Source organism: Lissotriton vulgaris, chromosome 7, assembly GCF_964263255.1.
Source record: "Lissotriton vulgaris chromosome 7, aLisVul1.2, whole genome shotgun sequence".
In the NCBI taxonomy this organism is placed as follows: domain Eukaryota; kingdom Metazoa; phylum Chordata; class Amphibia; order Caudata; family Salamandridae; genus Lissotriton; species Lissotriton vulgaris.
Genome location: NC_141695.1, coordinates 17,032,877 through 17,039,681, shown reverse-complemented (window position 1 = coordinate 17,039,681; position 6,805 = coordinate 17,032,877). Strand labels below are relative to the sequence as shown.

Sequence of the window (6,805 nt, the reverse complement as noted above, 5' to 3'; positions counted from 1 at the left end):
GCCCATTTCATGAGTGCTGCCCTCTTTCTTTTCAGTACGAGGCTCTTTTCAAAACAACCTCACCTTCTTTTTTAGCCACTTGCAGGACGCCCCTTTGCCCTGTAACCAGACCTATGACTGCCTCTTGTCAAGTTGCCCAAACCAGTGCCCCCTTGTCCTACCCCCCCCCCCGACCGCCTCACCTTTGTGAATTGTGGTAAAAGTTTTAGGCGGAGTAGACCGTGATCAACACTCACCGGAACTGTGGTGCAAAAAAAAGGAAACATTTAAAAAGAAAAAACTCTCTAAAGAAAATCTTGGTGCCTTAAAGGTTTTTTTATTTTTTTTATTTAAAACCGGGCGGAGTTAGCTGGTGACTCTTGTAGTTCACTATCCCCATTATTGTGACTAGTCGCAATTTGTTAAGGTTCGCATATAGGTCAGACTATTACCAACCTTAAATATTGATTTCGTGAGCTTCTTTTGTGGAAAATAAGTTTCTGTTCGCCGATACACATAGTAGAATATCTGGCGTATTGTTCACAAAAGATAAGTTGAAAAACACAACACCAGCGTTCCTGCATGAAGAGGAGTGTCTTGGGTCAAAGGTGAGTCGGGTTGCAGGCACGGTTCATGAAGGAGCAACACCAACAGTTCTTGAACAGCAGTCTTGCCAACACAGATCTCATAAGCGGCTGTGGCGAACACACATCCTGTGCGAGGATGAGGACCCCTTGGCTTTGTGTAATAATTATGTAATCAAGTGTCTGGCTTAATCAAACTATTACTACCTGTGTCAGCTGTTTCTTGTCTAACTTATACCAGAAGGTCAAGAGAAGCGCGGGGGCCTAACTTACATTCTTATACAAAGTACCCAGCGTCGTAGTCCTAAGACAACACTCTCACCTTTGACACCATGGTCTCTACAACATATCGGATCTGGGAAAGTTGCAGACAGAGCCGAAGAGCCGTAGTGAGTGTCAGGATGAGAAAACAAGCATTTGCAATGCAATAGGTCTTGCATTTGCGAGATTTTAAACTATTGTAATTGACAATGCCTTTTATTTACGTTTTAAAAACCAACACATAAATAAAAGGCATTGCCATTTACAATGCCAATGGCTCCAACTCTAACAACTGCGAGACATATTGCATTGCTTGTTGAGTCTGTGTCCATTATTGGTCACTGTTGTACAATAAATGTCTTACACTCCTCTGTGTTAGGCCCACACTGCCACTAATAGAGCACTCTGGGTTTCCACTGAGCCCGGGACACTTTTGGGAGCCCCTGGACTCTGCGTTAGAAGCACCCAGTGGTGATGCCCTATTCAGAGACAGCTCTCTGCAGGGATCCCCCAAGAGCAGACACACAAAGCTCCTCGTCCAATGCTTCCAACGAGTTTAACAAATTCACACGAAAAACTCAAGAGTCTGATGAAAAGGACAGAAACCAAAACAAGGTTCACTCGCCCTCGTGGTCTCTTACTGCCTCGGTGAATTTACAGAGATTTCGAATCACAAAGCAAACGTTTAAATGTTTATTAACTGCAGGAATCGCCGCACAGACCGGCCAGGGTACAACCAGGAGCTCTGGAGGGCGGTTAAAAGAGCTCCATTCATGTCTGTCTTCAGGTCCTATTCTGTGCCTGTCTTCCGGTCCAATGCTTTGTCTATATTCCGTCCCTTAGCTGTGCCTGTCTTCCAGTCCGATGCTTTCGCTGTTTTCCGGTCCGCAATCTGACTTCCGAGCCGACGTGCTTCCTTCTTGTCCTCGTTGTCTATTTTCCGGTCCTATTCTGTGCCTGTTTTCCGGTCCAATGCTTTGCCTATCTTCCGTCTGTAAGCTTTGCCTGTTTTCCGGTCTGCAGACTAGCTTCCGGTCCTAAGTCAGGCTTCCGGTCCAATGCTTTGCCTGTCTTCCGTCTCTAAGCTTCGCCTGTCTTCCGGTCCCTCCTGCCTGGCCCGCTGGTCTTTGTTTCTCTTTTTCTTGGGTCCAGGGGCCGGATAGAGCTAGGCGTGGGCGGAAAATCCGTTCCGCTCGCGGATTTTGCGGATTTTCGGGAAATCCGCAATCCGCGAGATTTGCGAATTTCCCGCAAAATCCGCAAATCCGCGAGCAGCGGATTTTGCTCGCACTGCTCGCACTGTTCGCGTGAGTTCGCGCCCCGCGAATAAGTGCAAAATTGCAGAAATACGATCTTGGCAAAACTGAAAGTAACTACTTACCAGGTTCAAAAGTTCAGGCACATCATTAGTAGCCATTTCCTGTAGTGCTTCCTGAGGGGCCCCTCCAGAGTTCAGTTGCCAGTTGAAACTATTATGTGACCCTGCTCTGAACCTCAGAATAGTTACACATATGCCACAAAGGTCCTGAATTACAGCTAAGGGAGACAAGCAGGAGCCAGGCTGGAAGTTAAAATCCATTAATCAGCCCCTAATTCATTATTGTCAGTTGGGGCAGGGCAGGTGTTGTAACTAATTTTGCAACAATGAAAGCACTTAGCAAGTGCAAAAGATCACTAATCAGGGCGCACTAAGGAAGCAGGTGCCAGCTAAAAAAATATTCTGTGACACATTAATCAGCCCCAAATTAATTCAGGTCACTTGAGGCAGGGAAGGTGTGCTTTGCTTTGCCGAAAATAATGTACACTGGACAACCAGAGGGTGTAGTGATGAAACAGAGGGTGGCATGGGTGGGCCAGAGGGTGGCATGAGTAGTCAGAGAGTGGCAGTGGTGACAGAGAGTGGCAGTGATGAAGAAGAGTGTCCCAAACAGGCTGGACACGTAGAAACAACAAGTTCGCAAAACTTGCGACCCGACAGGTAAGTTCGCAAATTGCGAAATTGTAAAAACCCTCGCGAACTGGCAGAAACACGGGCGAACACAAAAAAAAAAAAATCCGCAAATTCGCGGGAATTCGCGGATTTTGCGGATTGCGAATCCGCAAATCCGCAAAATTCGCGGATTGCCAATCCGCAAAATCCGCTCATGCTTGGTGGCTGGAGTGGGAGGAGGCGTTTGAATGAACTGTGAACCCCCCCCACCCCTCGCGGTCCCCGGACCTGACACCTCCTCGAGACCCTGCAAACGGTGAGTAAAGACAAATCTTATCAAATATTTCATAAATATTCATAAACGCAGAGGGACCTGGTTTATTCCCTGTCCAACCGCCTAAATAGAGTCAGACTTGTGTTATTTAATGTCTCCTGTCCCCCTCGAGGGGACCCCTGAAGTGCTGAACCCACAGGATGGGGCCCTTTGCTGAGATTGTGACCCCCTCCCCCAGGATGGGGCCCTCCGCTGAGGATGTGACCCCCCCCCCCCCCCAGGATGGGGCCCTCTGGTGAGGATGTGACCCCCCCAGGATGGGGCCCTCTGGGGAGGATATGACCCCACAGAATGGGGCCCTCTGGGGAGGATGTGACCCCCACAGAATGGGGCCCTCTGGGGAGGATGTGACCCCCCCAGGATGGGGCCCTCTGGTGAGGATGTGACCCCCCCAGGATGGGGCCCTCTGGTGAGGATGTGACCCCCCCAGGATGGGGCCCTCTGGTGAGGATGGGACCCTCCAGGGTGGGACCTGCTGGGGAGGATGTGACCCTCTGCTGAGGGTATGACCCCCCCAAGATGGGGCCCTCTAGGGAGGATGTGACCCTCTGCTGAGGGTATGACCCCCCAAGATGGAACCCTCTGGGGAGGATGTGACCCCACAAACAAAGAAAAACCCTATGATGTCGTAATAAAAATGCCTCATGGAGCTAAGAGAGAGAACGGAGGAAACACTCTGTATATATATTTAGTGTTGTTTTCAATAATTATGCAGTCTCCAAATGTATACAAGGGCTCATAACATTAGGGCAAGGTGTCACTAATTACTAGACATAAAAGTCTGATTAAGTAAAAAAGAATAATGTTTATTAAATTCCTCCCAACCGAACCGCCGAACCCAAGGCAGCACTAGCCACCCAAGCGCAGGCAGAGGGGGCAGACCACCCCAAAGAGCCCCCGGCAAGACACAGGCAAGCAACCATGAGCGGAATCAGGCACAGCCCAAGGGACGGGAGGAACAGGACCAGGAACCAGGAGCCCCCAAGGCGACCAACCATACAGAAGCCAGGAAGCGAAGAACCAGGACACCCAAGCAGAGCAGAGGCACAACAGCCAGCCCGCAGCGGAGGCAAGGCCACAGAGGGAGAACAGCAGGACAGGCCAACCAGAACCAGGGGATCCCACAGGACCCCACCCCCGCATCGGAACCGAGGAGCAGGAGCACCGACCCACCACCAGGTGGGGCAGGCAGCCCGAAGAAGAGGGGGAACAGAGCGCACCCCCCACAGGCCATCGCTGAAGAAGACAGCAAGGCGCAAGCAAGCACGCAGGAAAACCCCAACAACACAGGGAACACCAGGAGCAAGCAAAGGCAGAGCCAGCGAAAAGGAACCCGCCACCACAGAGGCAACCGGAACCCACGCCAACCCGAGGCAAGCCACAAAACGAAAGGGCGAACGCCCACAGAGCCGCCAAGAGCAAGGGCACATCCAGAAGAAGAGAACCAAAGGGAGCAGATCCTCGGAACGCCCACCACCCACAACCGCAAGAACCGGGGCGGGCTAGCGGCAAGGGCCGAGACCAGGAACAAGCCACACAGGAGGCAAGCAGCGGGGACTCCAGAGACAGCAGCAGGACACCCCAAAAAGCAAAACGGGACGTAGCACAGCACCGAACACAAGTCCCCAACAAACCCCGGCACCCCCAGGAGGCACCGACCCAGGGACAAGACACACGCCAAAAGGCACACCTGACAACACCCCAGGACCGGCACCAGCAGGCGAACAGAGGACCCACCAACACCGGGAGCTCAGCGCCTTGCAGCACCTAGAAGAAAAAAGTGGGGGTGAAAACAGCCAGAGCGGGGGCCAACAACACAACAAGGCCCCCACCGCAAATGTGAGAAAAACACATACACATGCAGCAAAGTAACAAGACACCCCAGCACCCCATGCCACAGAAGCATGCCACATAGACAAGCCAAAAAATGGAAGGCAACCTAGGGTTTGCAAAACGACGAAAACCCAACCTCCGCCTCGTGAAAAAAACCCAGGGCACATGCAAACGCAGCACAGGCCACCGGAGAAGCCTCAGTGAAAAGACAGCAACTGTCAGAAAAAAGGACGAGCCAGGCAAAGGCGGGGGCAAAGAAGGAGACCAGAAGGCACAGCCACACCGAAGGACAAGCCCACTGGAGTCCGGCGCCCAAAACCACTCGGCCCGTCAAGGACACCAAACCGAGGGAACAGGCACAAAGCCTCAGGAATCGCCAACTACTCCGACAGAAAGTGAAAAACACCAGCCAAGTGGGGAAAAGAGTAGCCAACAGAGGGCAGGGAACAGGAACACAAGGAACGTCCCACACACAGCGCCCATGTATCCACAGGGACTGAAGAAACACAGCCCCGGACACCAGGCACAAACCCCCCATCGAGACATTAGGAATGAAGCAGAGGACACCAGAGGCGGCCCCCGAACCAGACATCAGAGGCCCCCTCATGCCTACAACAGGAACATTCCAGCGCCGCCAGCGGCATGGCGAGGGAATCCCACACTCCAGAATACATCAGAGGCAGAGCAGGTGACCCCGCAGCCCCCCCCCCCATCCACCGGGGCAAGCAGAGAAACTGCACGAGCAGAGTGCCACAGAAGCGAGGCCAGACGCCCGCTGCCGTCGGCACCGGCCACCTGAAACAGAAAGAAAATGGGCAGCAAACACAGGCAGGCAGAAGAAAAAAGGGGATCCCGAAATCGGGACTCACCAGGAGTGGGGGCCAACTCCAGGAACAAGGCCCCCACAGCACCGCCGAGCAGAAGACCATCATGCCAGTGGACCCGAACATCAGTCTTCACAGATCAGCAGCCCCTGTGGAACAGAAGCACGAGTGCAAACATCCTGCCCTCTGGACACCCCGGCACAAATCCCAGCGCAGCTATGCACAGGACGACAGCAAGGGAGAAGAAAACGTTCCCGAAAATCGGGACTCACCCGGAGTGGGGGCCAACCCCAGGAACAAGGCCCCCACACCACCGTCGATCCAGGATCCACCAGGAGCCCATCCAGCTAGGCACGGCTCCCCGGCCAGGCTCAGGAAGCCGAGCCCGCGACCCGGAAGCAACCGGGAACTCCAGCACCAGCCACAAAGGGCCGGTAGGTGCAAGCAGCACACAGCTAAGCCGGGAAATCCTCAATTCCAACACCGCCCCCAAACAGAGACTGACTCCAAGCAAGCCCGGCAGGCCAGGAGGCAGTCCAGGGACCCCGCGCCCGCACAGCCAGGCAGCCGGGCGGGGGGAAGAAGAGAAGCACCGCCACTCCAGCCCAGCAGGAGCAGCACCAGCACACCAGCCAATCTGTCGACAGACAGAAAAAAAGAACAGGAGGTCTGCTGGGTAAGTACTGCTTTTGTACTCCCGGGGGGAGGGGCAGTATTAGTGTCCCAGCATTCCTTTTTTTTCTGTCGGGAGATGGTTATCTCCACTTGTTTAGTATGAAGGTGTCGAGGACGGAGGGACCTGGGGGTAATACCATCACTCGTGCTGCTGCCTGCACCAAGACACTCATTTTTTCATAAACTCCGAAGGGCTGATGAAGTGGCAAATCATGTGACTCCCAGAGAGCTCCTCGGACCACAACTTATTTTTGACGTGCAGTGGTAGATACAATATTTCCAACTAGAATTCTTACACTGCGCCGGCCAGCCGACCCCGGATCACCATAGCAACCACTGAGTTCTCCCCAGAAGAGGTGATCCAGTAGGCCCCAACGCTCTTTGT

General features: G+C 53.2%; 1 long non-coding RNA gene across 2 annotated transcripts in view; it reads left to right on the top strand.

The window, feature by feature from the left end:
• Positions 1-2,976: 2,976 nt before the first annotated feature.
• Positions 2,977-6,805, top strand: part of LOC147700529 (uncharacterized) — a 41,879-nt gene continuing 38,050 nt past the window's right edge. For both annotated transcript variants that reach the window (XR_015297391.1, XR_015297390.1), the window contains exon 1: positions 2,977-3,070. This is a non-coding gene — a long non-coding RNA (uncharacterized LOC147700529). The remainder of the gene's footprint in view (positions 3,071-6,805) is intronic.